The following is a 19,479-nucleotide window of genomic DNA, read 5'->3' as shown; positions in this document are numbered from 1 at the left end:
TCTTTGTGGGCAGTTTCTGGCAGCCGTGGAAGTTCGATTTGAAGCGACAAAGAAGTTGGATGCAAATAGGCCTATACTTTATTCTACTCGTATTCATGTGCGCTTTTTTGACTAACATGCAATCATTAGATTTAACCCTAAACCTATTTAATCTATGTTGGTTGAATATTAATGCACAAATAAAACTATTATTGGCGATCACTTGAATTAAAATCATATTAGCCTAAACCAAATTATTAATTATCTCATTAAGCGTGATTTCAAGTACAAATTCCATTTAAACATGCATAAAAGGCGTGATCAAGCAATAACAATAATATAATATCAACCAACATAATAATAATAATAATAATAATAACAATAATCATAATCATAATGATAAATATCATAATAATCATAATCATATCAACGCTAAAGCGTAATAATAGCAAGATCCTAGGCATGATAATAACAAGATTAATAACAAGTCCTAGCATGTCACTAAGCAATAAAGATCAAAGCTTTAAACCTAACATGATACTAACATGCTATTAGAATTAATAAAAGGCACCCTAAACATGATTCTAGAAAGCAATAATAACATCCTACATGACACTAGGAATTAAACAAATCTAAACATGCTTTCTACATTGAAATAAAATAGAGAGTAAGCTAATTACTTACTTTGAAGCCTCGTACCTCTTTCTAATAACAAAATACACGTGTTAGTAAACTTCAATGAAAATAATAAAATCAAATAAATAAATTAAATAATTGAAATAAAGAGTTAAAAAGTTTAGACTGGATTTGGGACCAAACCCTCAGAAAAGTATAAACCTTTCACGTCTAGGGCGAAGGCAACGTCGAACTTGGCTAGGTGTTTCTAGATCTTGTGAGTGCGGTATTGTGTTTTGTAAAAGCTAAAAAGAAATAGAGAGATAAAGAAAGCATGTATTGCTCAAGAGAGAAAGAGAGAGAATTAGGTGATTGTAGATGAATAAAAACCGAGGTCCAGGACCTTATTTGTAGGAAAACAGTCCGAAAATTGATAGAAAACTAATCAGAATGTGAAAAGGAATAAAACTCTATGTTGTCGCTAGAAAACTAGCTTGTCGCCTGACGACAAGCATTGTCGCGTGGCGACAAGCCTGTCGTTTGGCGATAGCTTGGATTTTCATGCGTTTTCAACACGGAGTCCACTTGTCAATCAAAATTGATCCGTAGAGTCCGTACGAAGGCTAAAAACGTTATTTTACATGAAACAATATTTTATTCCAAGTAAAACTCATAAAAACACAATTATCAATCCTAATTTCATTGGGATTTAAGAGAACCTTCTAGAGAGTTCTAGAAGACTATAATCAATCTTAATATCTTTAGGAATGATAATTGAGATTGGGCCCTCCCCTAGATCATTAAGCTGTACAAATTCTTGGTGCATTCTAATGCAGCCAAGATGGCTGTAACAAGCCAAAACGCATACTTCAATCAATGAAACATATCCTCCTTCAGCTTTCCTTCTTCCTACTAGAACTTTCCTTATTTTTTCTCCTTTTTCCTTATTTTGTTTATATGATTCAATTTCTTTTTTCATTCAAATTACACATTTGATTGCAAATTTCTCTCTTCTCTCTTTGTTTTTTCTTCCATTTTTCCCTCTCCTCTTCTTCTATTTTAATCAAGATTTTCTCTCTGCTTTCTTCTTCAATTGATAATTGAGATGGTTGTTGTTCCTGATGAAATCATCAATACAGGTTAGTTTTTGTATTGATTATAATTAATTAGGTTTTATTCTCGTTGAATTTGTAATTATATTTCTGATTTTATAATTTTATGAATTTCATGAAATTCAATTTACTATTAATTAATTGATTTTGACGACATTTATTTTGATGAATTCGATGAATTTCTGATTCATTTATCTCTTCTGGTTTTATAATTTGATGAAAGTTGTTCTGCATTTTTAGGATTCATTTCATGATTTTATAACTAGTGAATTTTTCGATGGATTTCATGAATTTGTTCAAGTTCTATCTACATTTTGCTGAATTTGATGAATTGGACTATTTCAATTTACAATTGCTATTGATTTCTTGAATAAGTTATGAAATCTTGAATTGCTTAATTTATTATGTATTTTTTCTTTTTATGATTTTTTCTTTTTTTTTAATTAAATTTGTTTTTGAGTTCGTTTTATGAACATTTAACTTTGTATACATTTATCATTTACATTTTGAACATTTATATATTCAATATGAACATTCCATTTCTAAATTATGAACATTCATTCTCCAAAAGTGAGCAATATTACAATCACCAGACAATGAAAATTGTTGTTTCGTTCACTTTATATAATCATTGTGAACATTCGTTGTCCATTTTATGAACATTTACTGTGCAGATTATGAACACTTTGTTATTTTTATTGTTTCAGAGAAAACAAATGCAGTTATGTTTAAGGAAGTTGAAGTATCTGAATTTTTGTTGGCGAGCATTTGATTTGTACAATGATTATGCCTTTAAGATGGGTTTTAGTATAAGGAGGGGCAATGTAGGAACAATTTATAACACTAACATTTGGCAAAGTAGGAAATATGTATGTTCAAATGCTGGTTAAAAGGATGATTCTAAGAAGGATGTTAGGAGGTATGAGAGATTGGATTTTCGAACAAATTGTGGTGCTCTAGTTGAGTTCATTATTAATAATCTTGGTATATAAACTATTGTGCAGCATCTTATGGAGCATAATCACCCTATGATATAAGGAAGGGGAAAGTACAAACAGTCGGTTAGACTAATGTTTTGTAAATTTTTTTAATGTATTTTGATGTTGGCGCAATGGAGGGAGTGAATGGTCTATTGTTGGTGATCTCCTAATTGTTCACGTTACAATGAAATGTTAACAATAATGTCTGACAAGACAGTTAATTTACATTTTTTAAAAAATTGATTATAGATTTTCATTTAGCAAAAAATTGTTAAGTATACATTATACATTATGAAGTTCAATATTATGATTCATTTACATTTTTAGATTTATGTTTTTATTTACACTTTTTAGATTTAAACATAAACTTTAAAAATGAATAAGTAATATATGAACATAATAGACGAGAAAGATGAACAACTAGTAAGATATATGATATGTCCATTTTATATAGTATTATACCCCCCGTCCCTTGGTCATAATTAGTAGTGTTTTTGGCTCTTTAGAGCCACTTTTGTTACTAATATGCGTTTTCTAGTGTTTTCGTAGTCATGGTTGAGTTTTGTAGGGAATTGCACCTTTGGAGCATTTTCCCGGGATTTTATGAAGCAACTACGAGCATTGGAGGAGCACGGCCATCGTTGAAGCCCAAGGCCGGCTAGAGCCATCGAGCTGGTGATTAAGGGCTCGTTATTTGGAATATCGAGATTTGGACCGAGTATTCAAGACCCGAAGAGGAGATCCGGGTTGGGCCGATGAGTTGAGCCCAATCACATGTCCAAGCCTCGAGGAGCCACAAGGGCCCGATCGGGCAAGACTTAGCTCGATCGGGCGATGCAGCAGCAAGTGAGGATAGTGCAAGGCGCGCCCGATCGTGCAAGCTTAGCACGATCGGGCGGAGTGTGCTGCGAGGGAATGCGAGCAAAAGGCGCGCCCGATCGGGCGGCCCTTAGCCCAATCGGGCGCGTGTTTCTGGAAGTGCTTGTTTGTCAAGGCACTTAGTTTCTAATTAGGAGTTGTTTAGAATTTCGTTTAAGTACGTTTTTAGGATAATTATTTTGATGACTCTTTTCCTTTTACTTTCTCTCTCTATTTAAGACTTGTTCTCTCTAGAATTTTCTACCTACCTTACTCTTGTTCTTGACTACTTTGTAATTCCGCCGTCTTGGTACGATTTTTATTTTAATTAATTTCAGTAATTTCTTCCTTTTCAATTCCTTATGGCTTACTTTATTACTTTGCATGTTTTAGATTTAATTATGTGTGAGTAGTTTAATTCTAGGGTTTATGGGGATCCATAATTAATATGAAGGGATGATTTATTATTGTTGATTATTGATATTGCATGATAATTTCTTATTGAATTGTTTTAATTCTTTGCAATTAGATTATGAATCGAGCAGATGTAATTTGATTGTGAATGTTTAGCAATATTGAATTGATGAATCGAGCAGATGTTAATTTAATATTAAGGGCTATTTTCAATAGGAACTTAGATCTAGTCAATTGCGAGAGCCTGTTAGATCTATGTTGGTTAATAAATAGCGAGAGCCTGTTAATCATGTTTTTTGTGCAATGTTAATTATTAATTGTTATGTTTTATCCCGTAATATTAATTATTGGTGAACCTATGACCCTAGGCCTTCTTATTATTGATTTTCTTCCTGAACTCAATCTCCGTAGTATAATTTCGTATCACAGACAACAAATTGGTTACCTTAATAATTTAGATTATATTAATTAATTAGGAGTAGAAAGACCAGTTTTCCTGTGGATTCGACCTTACTTCCCTATCTACTTTAGTTAGAGGACTTAGGTATTACTTTAGATTAGGGGATACGACTTTACCCTGTCAAAATATATGAACAAACTACCAAATATATTAAGATAATCGTTTGCAAACCACACATGTTTATAAAAAGATAAACCACACTTGTCCTACATTAATCCCAAAAATATATTTTTGAAAAATTACACTTGTTTTGCAAGGTAATTAACATTTCGATTGCAACATATATAAAGTCAATCTCGATCATTTCTTCTTGTAGCCATCCTTACTCTATGTCCTTCTCTGATAGTGTTAATTAGTATAGTTTCTCTTAGCCATGTTTATTCTACGTCGTTCTCTGTATGTGTTACTTAGTATAATTTAGCACAAAATTCACCCTTAGCTTCCAAAATTGATCGACCTGAAAACAAAAACATGAACAAATGAATAAATTATTTGAACATATAAGTTTCAAAAATGAACAGACGTTTATAAATGAATATTTTAAATATGAAAAACTTGTATCATTAGCTTTTAAGTCACAAACTCACTCTTGCAAAGAATTTGAAGCGTATATTTCCATATGCTTCATTTAATAAAGGTAATTAATTAAAAGATTATGAACTTAAAGCTAACTAAATATGAACATATAGTTAAGTGATTATGCACATCAAGAATACAGAAAATGAATCTATATGCGTTAATAAAATGAGCATACAAGCCTTTAAAATTGAACATACTTATTAATTTCCTTGTAAAAAAAATGAACATAGGACGAATTTTTTAAAAATGAACTTACGTATTATAAAAAATGAACATTGAGGGTAATTAAAAATGAATAATACGCAGTAAAAAATGAATAGACTTGATACTTGTTATTAATCTTAATAATATGAAACATCAAAGTTAAAACAACAAACAAAAGGAATTTTGAAGTTTATGAACATAACAAAAATGTAGATCAACAATGTACAATAAATTTAAAACTTTAATTTTATAACATCAACAATGTAAAATAATCATTTGTACTTGCATTTCATCTTGATTTTCAGTAGTTATTGAACAACTTTTTGTTTCAACAAAAAAAAATAAAAATAAAAGTGAAATAAGTACCTCAAATTATGAACACGACCTCAAAAATTAAGCAAATCAATTCGACTACTTATAAATCGAAACTAATCTAAACAATTTTCGTATAATTTCATCTTCTTTGGGACCTTATTCATGAATTTCAAGAAAGTATATATCTAACAATTCAAACAAAAGTAAGTAGTAATCACTAAATTTACCTTTTTTGGGGAGTATTTGTTTGATTTTTCACTTCATCCCGAATATACATGCTAGATTCATAGTGATAGAAATTCATAGAGGAGAGAGAATGAATTGTGTTTGATTCTAGTGAGAGAAAACCATAAGGAGGAGAAATAATTTTCAGAAAATAAAGTGGTTGTTGAAATGGGTTGAGGGAGGTATGTTTGTCTGGGCCGCTTTTAATAAGATGAAGTCTGGGCCGTGTGTTTTAGACCGTGTCTTGTTGAAGCTAAGATAGCTGCATTAGAGTGCAGCCAAGACCAATTGATTAAGCCGCATGTAAGGATCAAACCGGGCCTAGTTTAGTATTTTGGCCATAACTTCCTCAATATTCATTGGAATTGGGCTTATAATATATCGTCTGAAAGCTCTTTGCGAGCCCCATCCAACGACACTATTATTGGACCCTTATCATGTACCAAACTACGCTAGATTGGTTATCTTCATAAAATAGAGTTGGTTTTTGAAAACAGGAAGAAAGATTTTTAATAAACTAACCGCAACACTAGACTTTTCACACTTTCACTTCATTCGATTATGGTTCGACGCGAAAGGTATTTATCACTGGGTTTAGTTTTGGGGAGACACAAATGGGTGTCTACGATACCCTCTCTCTAAAAACCCTCATAAACTTAAATTCCCTTCCTACCCCTTAATGATTCCTATCCTATTCAAACTACTATTTTGACTTTCCCTAAATACCATTGACTTTAAATTCCCTTTAATAAAATAATATGCCTCAATATTTTACAATTATATAATAAAGTATTTCCAAAATTATTAAATGAATAAATAGGACCTTCAATTAAAAATAAAACGCTTTAAATTAATAAAACCTCATGAATAATTTATTTCAACTTATCTAAATACTTTAAGAAATACTTATTTAAATTGAAATACGTATAAAAATACAGGGTATTACAATTAGCCTTTTATAGGATATGATGATTTGTATCAAAATTACGTGTTAAATTTATATGTGGCATTCGGGATAAAAACATAATTAACAACATGGGCAATTGCCCTGGTACAAAACTAGTATAAAATATAGTTAGTTGATTTGAGTAGGGTTAGTGGGAGAGAAAAATAATAAAGTTATAATGGTTCATTATCATTTTAAGAACAGTTGTAATTGTTATGAAACCTTTTTAAAAATATGTTAGAATTATTACGAAACAGTGGGAGTTTTATTTGGTAAATAGTAAAACCTTTAACATTTAAAGTTCTTACTATACATGTTTTTCTTTTCTCTCCTCCTTCCTTTCTTCAAAACCCTAGCCTCCATTGTTGAATTTTACAGGGGCATCCATCAGTTTTAACCGGTGAAAGCCCTAATCCTCTTGTTTCTTTAAAGTATTTTAGGTTCATAATAATGTTTCCTCCTTTTCGGGATTCCTTTTGGGAGGAACTTTTCTCCCTCAAAAGAAAGGGTTTCTAATCTCCTTTGAAAGATAAGGGTTTTTCGACCTCCTTCAAAAGAAAAGGTTTATCTCAATCTCTTCTTTTCGGGGGAGGAATTTCTTAATTATATTAGATCTAACGCTCGTAAAATTATTTCGTTAGTGAAAAAGTTATCAAATTTTCGAATACATACAGATGAATCTGAAGCAAAACATCCTCACAGCTACAAAGGATCGTTAGACCGTCTCTCCAAGAAGGTTGTATTTTCCAGCGATATAAGTGGGAGATATTCCGCATTGCAGATCTACTCGACGATCGTAGTTTTATGAAGGAAAATTTTATTTGGTTCAATATCTTATGTATTTGTTAACTTCTATCGAATCTCTATTGTAGATGTCGTATGACCTTTAATTAATGAAATATTTTTGCTATTAAAAAAATACATGTTTTTCGATGTACTTTCCGAAGGAATTATGTCTATGATAAGTGCAATTACTAGATATATCAAAGAACATTATTATGGAGATAATAACTTCGTTCTTTTAGGTCGTCATTCTTTGTTGCTAGATATGATATATGAACTTTGGGTTAGTCAAATAATAGTCTAAAGCTCAATAGAATGGATCCTATAAGGTCACACAACAAGGGTATTGGGTTAAATAAGTAAGAGGCTCATTAATCGGCCTTAGAGATTATGACATACCATGAAAGGTGTTGGGCTAGAGTAGTAAGATTAGGGTTAAAACTTTGGGCTTGATATGGACTCTTATTTAGAGATATGATCTAGAAATACTATCCATGCTTATGGTTGACATGAGAGAAACAATTAACATTTAGGGGTCGTTTGGATCACCCGGGGTAAACGGAATGGAATGAACAAAGGGAATGGAAGAGAATGGAATGAAATTACCTAATATTCTCTATGTTGTTTGTTTTAAAAACAAAGGGAAACAATCCATCAGCCCACCACCACACAACCACCACACATCCACCTAATTCATTCACTTTCCACCTTTTTTAGCCACCATCCGACCACCAAACCACCAGCCACACCTTCGCCGCCCTTCGCCGGCCCTGCACAGTTCTCCCTTCCCCGAAATCATCCCTGAAAAACCCTAAAAACATCCCTCCCCCAATAAACATCCTTCACTCCCCAAAAAACTCGCCGTCCGACCCTTCCCTACCCCCGAAACCCTCGGCGCTAGGGTTTCGAGGGTGGGGAAGGCTGGTCGAGCGTTTTACATTGAGGGAGAAGGGTTTTTTTATGGTTTTTACGGGGATGGGAAGAGCTGTGAGGGGAAGGGAGGCGCGGCGAGGGGAAGGGGAAGGAAGGTGCGGCGAGGGGAAGGGGAAGGGAGGTGCGGCGAGGGGAAGGGGAAGGGAGGCGTAGCGAGGAGAAGGGGAAGGAAGGCGCGACGAGGGGAAAGGGAAGAGAGGCGCGGCGAGGGGAAGGGGAAGGAAGGTGCGGCGAGGGGAAGGGGAAGGAAGGTGCGGCGAGGGGAAGGGGAAGGGAGGCGTAGCGAGGAGAAGGGGAAGGAAGGCGCGACGAGGGGAAAGGGAAGAGAGGCGCGGCGAGGGGAAGGGGAAGGGAGGCGCGACGATGACGTGGCTGGCCGTGGTGTGGTGGTGCGGGTTTCTGTTGTATTGGGTAGGTAGAAGGGTGGTGGTATGGTGGTGTAGTGGTGGCCAAGGAATGGGAATGGGAAAGTCTAGGGGGGTGGGGAATGAACTTAATTAGAGGGATTTTGGGGAATGAAGAGGGTAAAGGGAATAAGAAATATGGTCTATGTAACACCCCAATGATTCTCCCTTTCCCAAACCACTTGCTTTGAATAAAATAGTGGAGAACCATTGACGTGCTACCGCCACGTGTTAAAACGTTAAGGCTTTATCAAAGTATCGCAGCGGAAAAATCAAACTTAAGTATTTAAAATAACACAATTTAGAAAACGAATAAGTCAAAGCTTACAAATTGGAACCATATAAGGCCCTTATTTAAAACCAAACCAATATTAAAAATCCAAAACATAAACGAAATAGCAAAGCATAAATAAGTTCAACACAAGAATCGAATACTCTCAATTACACCAATCCCTTGACAATGCGTTTGTCAAATCCCTTAACTTCACATCATCAAGCTAACCTGTGCATACTGCTCCCCAATAATACAAGTGTAATAATTGGATCATCACAGGGTCATTGAAAGGCGAAGGCCATGACCAAAAGAAAACACACACAAAAGCACGCAATCAGCAAAGCTGAGTACATACAAGCTACAACGTACCAAACCTAGCATGCTCAATTAATTAAAGTAAATAAACATACAACACGAATTCATTAATCAAGACTCCACACTTAGACAATTCAATTGACTCAACATAATTACTAACCAATTTCAAACACTTGACTCATCATATTCAATTTAATTAATTTAATTTAGTTTAGAGTAAGAAATAGACCAGGTTGTCCAATCCAGGTCCCAAATGACCATTTGAAATAAAAGTTTAGCGCGATGCAAGAATGGGCGCGACTCCATTCTCACAAAGTTAGTCTAGGATCCCATCTAACTTTCATTATAAAATAAAATGTAAATACCAAAAGAGAAGAGGACATGTTGATCAAACAAGCCTCGAAAAGCCACGGGCTACCACCGTGTACCCCAACCCATAATTGTCAATACTCTAGAAGTGCACGCTTTCCAGAGTTTTATTGCTCATCCATGTTTCACTTTACGTGATTACAATTTTAATTAATAGCCGACTCAATCAAGAAGACCATACATAACAATCATACATCAATTCGTTTTTAATCTTATTTAGGACAATGGTGATCACATCACAAATTAACCTTTAATTCCATTAAACTTCCAAATTATCCAAAATTGTTGAACATAGTCAACTCACCTAGCCATTTCGGCTTAATCCACCTTTACTCAACATACTAACAAGTTATGATTGAGTAATAAATAAATAATAATAACCTTGTGGAATAATTAATAAATTCATTCCACTTAAACCATTCAATTCCAATCCTTTAATAAACCAAATGTGGTTAACAAACCAATCCAATAAAATTATGCTTGTATCAACATTCCATACAAACATTTTATCCAATATAATTCAACATGTTTGCATCCATAATTCCATACAAACATAATCAATTCACCAAAACATGTTTCATAAACATAAGCACATGAATTAAATCAATGTGTAACCAAACAATTTCCATCCAAGTGTTCCCTAATCATGAAACTAAGTTCTTTCCTTTTGGTACCTAAACATGATACTACTTATAACGAAGTAGACATGTACGTACCTCGTACAAACAATCCTTTGAGCCACTTTTAATCACTTAAAATTCTCCTAGGGAATAATCACTTCCTAGAAAACAACCAACAATTAATATTACTATCCCAAGTAATTTCCAACAATATAATATAATGAAAAACTTATTAAAATAAAAAAAACATATTTATATGCTTAATTAACTTTAAACATAATTAATTTTATTGATCAAACTCAAGGATAAAATTTTAAGCATAAAAAACTTCGTTAAAAAATGAAAAACTGCCCGAAAATCATATTTAGAGGCAGAGTTTGGCCACGAGAGGGTGGTGCTCACTACCAATGGTAGTAAGTCTTTCTTAAAACATCGTTTCCACATGGAAAACACTACTTTGTTGTCAAAATCGGATGAGTTCAGAACCTGATCGGGTTTAAAACGGGATTAATATTAACGAACCGAAATCTAAACATTAAAACACGAATTTACGTGTTCAAAATAATCTGGAAACTAATTAGTAATATAATCACCAAAATTTCAAAACATCATTACTATAAAAGCCCTAAATCAATTGTTCATAAAAACCCTAAAATCATGATTTTCAATAAATTGAAACCCTAGGTTTATAATTCATAAAATATGAAATATATAACATAAATATAATCTGAAATTTATAATCTTTATACCATTAAAATATAATTTAATACTAAAAATATAATCTTTATACTAAAATCAAAACCCAAAACAATTAAATTAACATTAAGCAAAATAATGAAACAAAGGAGGATGAAAATAAGACTAACCTTTTTGTGTGGGAAATTAAGGGGATGTATGGGGTATTTATAGGAGAGAGAGTGGTGTAGGGTTAGTTTTAAGATTGGGCCTCATAAAATTAATGGGCCAATTAAGAAAGGAAAGTGGGTTTGGTTTGTTTGCTGGATATAAATTAGTGAAGAAAGGTTCATAAAAAGTTATTTGTAATAAAATCGTTCATCAAACCCAAAAATAATTTGAAACTTTTGAAATTAAATCCGAAAAAAATACAAATAAATATTATGAATAAAATATAATTTCATTAGTAATATATTTAAAAATACGGGGGATTACAGTCTAACAACAAACAACAACAAAGGGAATGGGGGCAGTTGATTCCCATTCCTTTTGATGATTAAACCCAACCAAACGGCCCCTTAGTGAATTGTAACTAAAGGCAACCAAGTCTCAAAAACCCTAATCTCTCTCCACACCTCACGACCCTCCCCTATTCCCTTCACATCCGTACGGTCATTCACCTTAGTGGCGCATGTGGTGCTCGTTCGTGGTAATTCGTGGCTAGTTCGTGTCTCTCTTCTCCGTGGAAGGTTGATTGAAAGGTTCAATCACAACTAACTAGCATTAGTGGAGGTTTAATTAGTGCCTGTGGACCAAGTAAAGGAATCATGTTGGTGTTCTTTATCTCCCATTGTTCTTGCTTGATTGCACGTAGAATCACGCTTCAAAGGTACAATTATATGTTCTTTATATATGCATTGATCTTGGTGTTTAGATGCTTATGAATATGAAACATGCAATTCCTCTTAGAGTATCTAAAGTCCTACAGTGGTATCAGTTACCCTTTGCATGTACGCATATTGAGTTTTTAATTCTTTGAAGTCCACAACTTTAATTCAATTAAGAGGGAGAATAATTTAATTATGCGTCAATTCTTATTTTAAATGTGATTTAACATATGAAATAATTAAAAGTTGTTTAATTTTCTTAATATTAACCCATGAATGCACCGAATTTTTGCCGTAACATAGGTTCAAAAATTTCGAATTCCCTAACCCTAGACTCGAAAATTTTGAAACCCTAAACCCCTAAATTTTGATTTTTGTGTTTTGGTTTTGATTTAATTATATTCTATTGTTGTATGACTCATGAATTTAATCTGTTTGATTTCGTGTTAAATAGTGAATTTTTCATGATCAAATTATTTCATTTCAGCTCAATTCAGTTCAGTTCAGTTCAGTTCAGTTCAGCTCCTAATTTCCTTCTCTTATAAAATATTCATTTCAGTTCAGTTCAGTTTAGTTCAGTTCAGTTAAGCTGAGTTCAGTTCAGTTCAGTTCAGTTCAGTTCAATTCAGCTGAGTTCAGTTTAGTTCAGCTGAGTTCAGTCAATGAGAACAGGCCCTAATTTCATGATGCATGAACCCTAATTTTAAAATTGAATATGATTTAATTTTGAAGACTATTGGACCACATTAAGTTAATTTAATTTTAAACAAAAGGGTTGTTTTAATTTAAATTAAAATAAAATAAAAAATTTTAGCGGCAGCCACAACGGCTGCCGCAGGTGGTGGTCCAAGAGGGAGGGGTGAGGTGGGGAAGCAGGTACGGTCAGCAGTAGCAGCAACAACAACAGCGTGCAACAATTGCGCTTTACTGCTGCTGCTGTGTGTCGCTACTATGCAGCGTAGACCCTCACGGTGTACGGCCACCGTGGCTGGTTATTTTTATTTTTATATAATTGGATTTTAAGGGATAAGTTTTAATTTTGAAAGGATAATTGTCAAAAATTAAAGTTGTTAATTTTGATAAGTTAGGATAATTTTGAGCAAAAGATTTTGTATGGATAATAACTGTTAAATAATGAGATTATCCCATAATTATTTTAGGATATAATTAATTTAAAATTATTTGATTGTCTATGCAATTAGGATAGAATATCCTAAATTAGTTAAGATATTCATAGAAAATAAATATGATTTATCTTCCATTATTAAAATAACATTGATTCTATCTATTACCTAAATTAAAATATATGATATTTTATAGTTGATAATGAATAATATATGATATTATCTAATTGTAGTAATTTAATTAAAATATGAGATTTTTAGGAGCTATGTTTCCTTAATTATAAGCATTTTATGTTGTAGTTTAGGAAAGTATGATGAGTGATTTATTATATGTCACTTTATAATATATGATGTTATTGTTATATATATAGATTGGTATAGCCCATAAATACTAAATACGATCCGCGCATCGTGATGTATTTTTGTAATCTAAATACGGTCTGCAAACCGTTAAGTATTTTTGCAATTTATTTTATTTTATTTAAGTAGTATATAAAATAGAATAGTATTACAGGTTGTAGTTGATCCAAGTAGCAATCGAGTGAAGGCCCAAAGGAGCTAGATGGATGAGATCCATGAAGGTTCAAGTGGGAGTTTTGCTTTATTAGTTTTTTCATAGGATTAAGAGGCCATACTATGTCATGCATTAGTAGATTAATTAGATTTTATTGATGTTTGTGATGATGCGCTAGAGCTCACTATATTAATCACAACATAATGAATCTAGGTCCCGATAATACTGAGGTTGCTTTTCCAATTAAGAACCCAACAACACTTTGATAATTATGATAGGTCATGCCAAAGTTGGGAGTCATTTTATATCTTAGGAGAGTTGGGGTAAATCAAGTATTACAATTTTAATTGGTTATACATACTCAACAAGGTTACCAAGAACCATGAAGCAAAGGGTAATAATTAAACATGTGATGGTTAATTATTCAACCAAGATGTATTCAACCAAGATGAGTTACAAGAGTCGTAAATAGTAAAGAGTTTACTCACCTTGAAAATGTAATGGTTGATGGTAGGGCCAAAGTTCGGTCAATTATTGCACAAATAAAGAGTTTTGGAATCACTTAATTCCAGATGGGATCACTTAAATTGAATAGAGTGCTATAAAGTTACCAATTTAATTCGCTTATGGTACTTTAATTTAATTAAAACATAATTATTGAACTTTGCCTCGTTTTGATTTATGTTTGTAGATCACTACAAAAATCAAGCCCTTCAGCGACAAGTGGAACCCGTCGCTAGTTTTAGGAAATCCGTTGCTAAATTTAGCTAGCAACGGAATCACTTTGTTGGTAAATATGTTGTCGCTAAATGGACTTAGAGACGGAAAACAAGTAATCTGTACCTGTTTTAGCGACAATTATTTTCCGTTGCAAAGACTTAGAAACGGATATAACTTGCTCTATCGTGACATTAGCTACGGATTGGATATATCCGTCGCTGGAATCTCCAGCAACGAATTTAACAAATTTGTCGCTGAATCAATCAGAAACGGATTTGGTACATCCGTCGCTAGTATCAGCAACGGAATTTTTTAAATCCGTAGCTGATGTCAGCGACAGATTTGTCCAATCCGTTACTGATTCCAGCGATGGATTTGTTAAATCCGTTGCTGCTTTTAGCAACAAAAACATACAAATTCGTCGTTAGTGTTGAGATGGAAATAAAATTAATAAGCAATAATGTTTGTATTTTTCCATTAAATATCATTTTTTTTTGTTTTTTTTTTTGTTTTTGTTTATTTTTTTTGTTTTGTTTTGTTTTTTTTTTTTTTTTTTTTGTATTTTTTTTTTTTTTTTGTATTTTTGGAGTCACATGATATTAAAAAAGGAAGACAAATTTAAACCATAGTCATGTCATTAACATCATATAAAAAAGTATAAGTTCATAGTGTAACTTAGGGCCTGTTCACATTTACTGAACTGAACTGAACTGATTGGAGCTGAACGGAACTGAACTGATTGGAGCTGAACTGAACTGAATTGAGCTGAAATGAATACTTTATGTGAGAAGGAAATTAAGAGCTGAACTGAACTGATTGGAGCTGAACTGAACTGAACTAAACTGATTGGAGCTGAACTGAACTGAACTGAAATTAAGTAAATGTGAACATGCCCTTACAAGGGAACATGTAAGCTAGCTAGAGTTAGTACGTAGCAAAATAAACAAAAGCAACCTTTTAGACTTAGTTAATACCTAATGCCATAATATTTGGTCCAAAATATGCTACCATGAGACTGAGGCCTATATTAGAAGCACATCAATTGTAATAATTAGAGACTTCACATACAATATAGAAAAAGGAATAACCTTGTTATTTGCACTTGATGATCATGCATCTGTAGGAGAGGATGTAGATGTTGGAGAGTTTGAGATTTTGTTAGATTGGAGAAGCATTTGCACTAGTTGTTCAAGGACCTTCAAAGTGTTTTGAGTTTCGGCAAGACTTTTTTTGGGTTTTGACGAGGCTCTCTTTTGTTCGTTGCATCGAGCTCTTTTTTTTTGTTCCACATTTTCTGTAACGAGATCAATAAATTTGTTTTCCAACTCCATTGCATACTCTCTAGCTTCTTGAAATCTTTTCCTTCTTTTCTTCGATTTCTGGTTTCTCATAATATGAGTCAGCAGCAGCTCCTAAACCAAATAATCTTCCCTTGACATTCCACCCACCAGCAGCCTCAAGGAACAACTCATCTTCGGTTTTTTTATTCTCAATCTCACATTCAAGATTTGCAGCTTTTTTACTATTATAGTCATTCTGAAAAAAAAAAAGTTACAAGTACTTAACATGATTGCAAATATGAACAAATTTAAAATTTCACTTCTGTGTAAGCAAGAACTAAACATGATTGCAAATATGCACATATTTAAAATTTCAATTCGCTACAAGTGAATAAGGTACGAAACCATTCACAAAGACAGAGGTAGTTAGAAGAAGTGTAAATAATAAAAAAAAAATAGTAAACAAGCAATGAAAATGCACGCTAATTAGTAAAACTATTTCCTTAATTTTTACAGCATGAGACTAGTAGCATGGTTAGGAAATCAAATAAACAACACTAGTTTCCAATATAGTAAATATGAGGTGAAAATAAGATCACTAAGTTAAATATTCACTAAAATTTTTTGCAGCACTTCCCCTAATTATGGACAACCTAAATTTTAATTTAGGTAATTATGTCGTTCTGTACATCCTGTAATTTACAACCAAATTCAATTTTGACCAGTTTCAATGTAAAGACCAATCATCAACCAACAGATATAAGTTACATACAATTTATAAACAATAATATAGAGATTAGACAAATTTCATTAGACTTGGTTCTCAAGTACACAACCCATCAAACATACCATGGTTCTTAAATAAACAATATAGCAAACAAAGCTTAGTTCTCAATAGTAACATAGATCAAATAAGAATACTCACCCACACTGTTTTTGCCTTAGAATTAACAAATCGACCACCACTATCTGCATGGCACTTGTAGTAAAGTTCAACAGTTGTTGGTTTATGTCCCAATTTTTTTTTCCTATTCATAAAATACACTAACATTAGAACAACATATAAACTAAGGAGACACACAATCAGTGATACATATATAAATCAACAATATATTGAAATTTCAGGTGTTTAGAAGTCATTACCAATTTCAGCCGCACTTCTTCAGTAGATATAGACCCTTCTTCGCACCGTGTCTGGCCGCTTGTGGGCACGTGCCATACCTGTAATACCCCGTATTTTCATACGTATTTTCCTAATTATTAATTAGGAATTATTTTATAAAAAGGGTATTTTAGTAAATTTATTATTTGGAGCCAAAATAATATTTGAATTTTGGCGCCAAAAGCATTTTGAAAACTAATCATTATTTTGGATAAGATTTATTATCCATTTATCTTATTTTAAAAATCGGATTATTTACATATTTCGGATATTTTAATTTAAGAAAAATAATATTTTATGAATTAATTATTATGGCCGAAAATTCCCATTTATTTAGCTAGGAAATTTGGATTTTCTATGTATAGAAAATATGATTTTCTTAGTTAATTATTGGTGAATAATTGGTATTTTAATTAATTAATTATTTATTTAATTATTCTATATTATTTACACAATTATTTTTATTCCTTAAACCGAGCAAAATCTTCCTAAATACTAGTAAGGGAATCTCCTATTTTCCTTAATTCTAATTCTCCATCTTTTTAGTATTCAATCATCATATTCTCTTGCCTTTTGTTCCTTATGATTATTCCCCAAGTAATTCTAATTTCCTTATTATTTTTCATGACATACATACCTTCCATATTCAAGTATACACAATCACCTTAATATCCAAACTTTCCTTAATTCTTTATTCACTTCTCCAAGTTATCTCTTAAACCCTAATTACCATAATTCTTCCTACATTTTCCTACCATAATTCATGCTCATACTAGCCTATAAATACCCCTTCATACCTCTCACATTCTTCACACCAATTCTCTTCTTTTCTTCTTCTCAATTTTACACAAATCATCCCGTTTATCTTTGAAGCCAATTTTCGGGCACTTCTGGTCAGTTTTTGGGGTATTGACGTTTCACAGAAGATTGTTCCTCTCGAAAAATCCTTGAGGTTAGGCTCAAGAATCACCCAATTCGGAGTTATATCAAAGGAGTTATAGCCTCTGCAAGTTCTGCCTATTATTTCCTACGAAATTCCAATTCTTCCCTTTTCCTTGGTTTCTTATCTTTTCTTCTTCTCTTCTTTTATTCAATTATTGTTATTATTATTATGGGAGATTAATATAAAATTATTATTATGAGTATTTTTAATTATATAAAATCATATTTTAATGATGTTTATGAAAAATTAATTAAAAGGTTCATGTACATATAGTTGGGAGTTTTTAATTATTTGTTAACCTTATATTGATTAAGGTTATATATTTATTTGTAGGGTGTGTTCTATCAAGATTCTTGAAGTTCTTTTGGTGTGTTTGCTAAGCAAGGATCAAGGTGACGTTAGGTGGCTAGATACCTTTGAAAGTGATTGGATTGAATAACATGTTTTATATGATTTGATTGGTGATTGAATTAAATTGATTTGAATTGTGATTTTGAAATAAATTATGTTTGGAGGTATTGATAAAAGTATTTTGAATGATTGATTTTTAAATCATGTTTTGAATGGTTTGATCGAATTACTTATCATGTTTAAAGGAATTGATTTGAAAAGTTTATTGAATTAAATAAAAGGTTTCTCAAGGAAGAGTTATTGATTTTGGAATGTTATTAATATGAGATTTTATTCTCAATTATTTATTTAAGAGGTTTTGATTTTGAAAGTATGTGGAATTATTAAAAAGGAGTTTGAATTATATTGGATTTATTGAACCATTGAAATATTATTATTAATGCTTTATAAGCATGTTGGTAATCCCACCATGCGGATTTAGTTTATTGATAAGACTATGGACTTTGTATGACCTAGTCTTTCCTCAAGAATAGCCTTGTAATATAAGGAGACTAGCTTGGGGGGTGTGCACACTTGGGTGAGGAATTGAATTTAAAGATATTGGTTCAAAAAGGAATTGGATTTTTAAAGGAATTGGTTTATCAATTATTTTGAATGTTGAATCATTGGAATTGGTTTTGAATCATGAGTTTTTGAATTATTGGATTATTTATTGGAATTGGTTTTTAAAGCATGTTTGCGAATAAATTGAGTTTAATTATCTTGCACTTATCGTACTTAGCATATTTTGCTAACCCGTACTTCTTATTTGTTTTGGTTCGCCCTGTTTACCGTAATGGTAAGCAGTGTTGCTTATTTTCAGGTTGGAGTCAATAAATGATGCATTGGAGTCCCGGGATTGGTTTTCACTAAATTAGGAATTTGGTCTTGTATCTATTTTAAGTACTCATGACTTTGGTTACTATTTATGGTTATTATTAATAAAGAAGAGTATTGAAGTTTCCGCTGCAAAGTATTGTTATTTTTAGTAAGATGAGTAGCCTTGCGTAATCACGCGGCGGTAACACGCCCAAGTCTATCTCTACGGTATAATTATACGTATTATACTAGTATTTCCGTAGAGGGAGATTTGGGGGTGTTACAATACCTTTGTTGCCCGCGGGCCGGTATTTTAGAAATTGTCCTAAATTTTTTACCCGCTTTGACTAACCATTATTTGCAGCATTTCGTACATGGTTGTGTTGTAAATAGTGCGTTGCAAATAATTTATTTTTCAAAAATGTCTAAGAAAAACCATCCTTTTAAGTATTGGCGCATAGCACCTATATGTTTTAGAAATATATAGGATGACAAAATGTACCACTACAGCCTAATAAGTAATAGGTGGTAGGTATTTTAGGAGAAAATAATCAACGACATAAGATAACAAAAAGTACCA

Source organism: Chenopodium album, chromosome 25 (assembly GCF_948465745.1).
Source record: "Chenopodium album chromosome 25, dcCheAlbu1.1, whole genome shotgun sequence".
In the NCBI taxonomy this organism is placed as follows: domain Eukaryota; kingdom Viridiplantae; phylum Streptophyta; class Magnoliopsida; order Caryophyllales; family Amaranthaceae; genus Chenopodium; species Chenopodium album.
Note: the sequence above shows the minus strand (reverse complement) of the source record.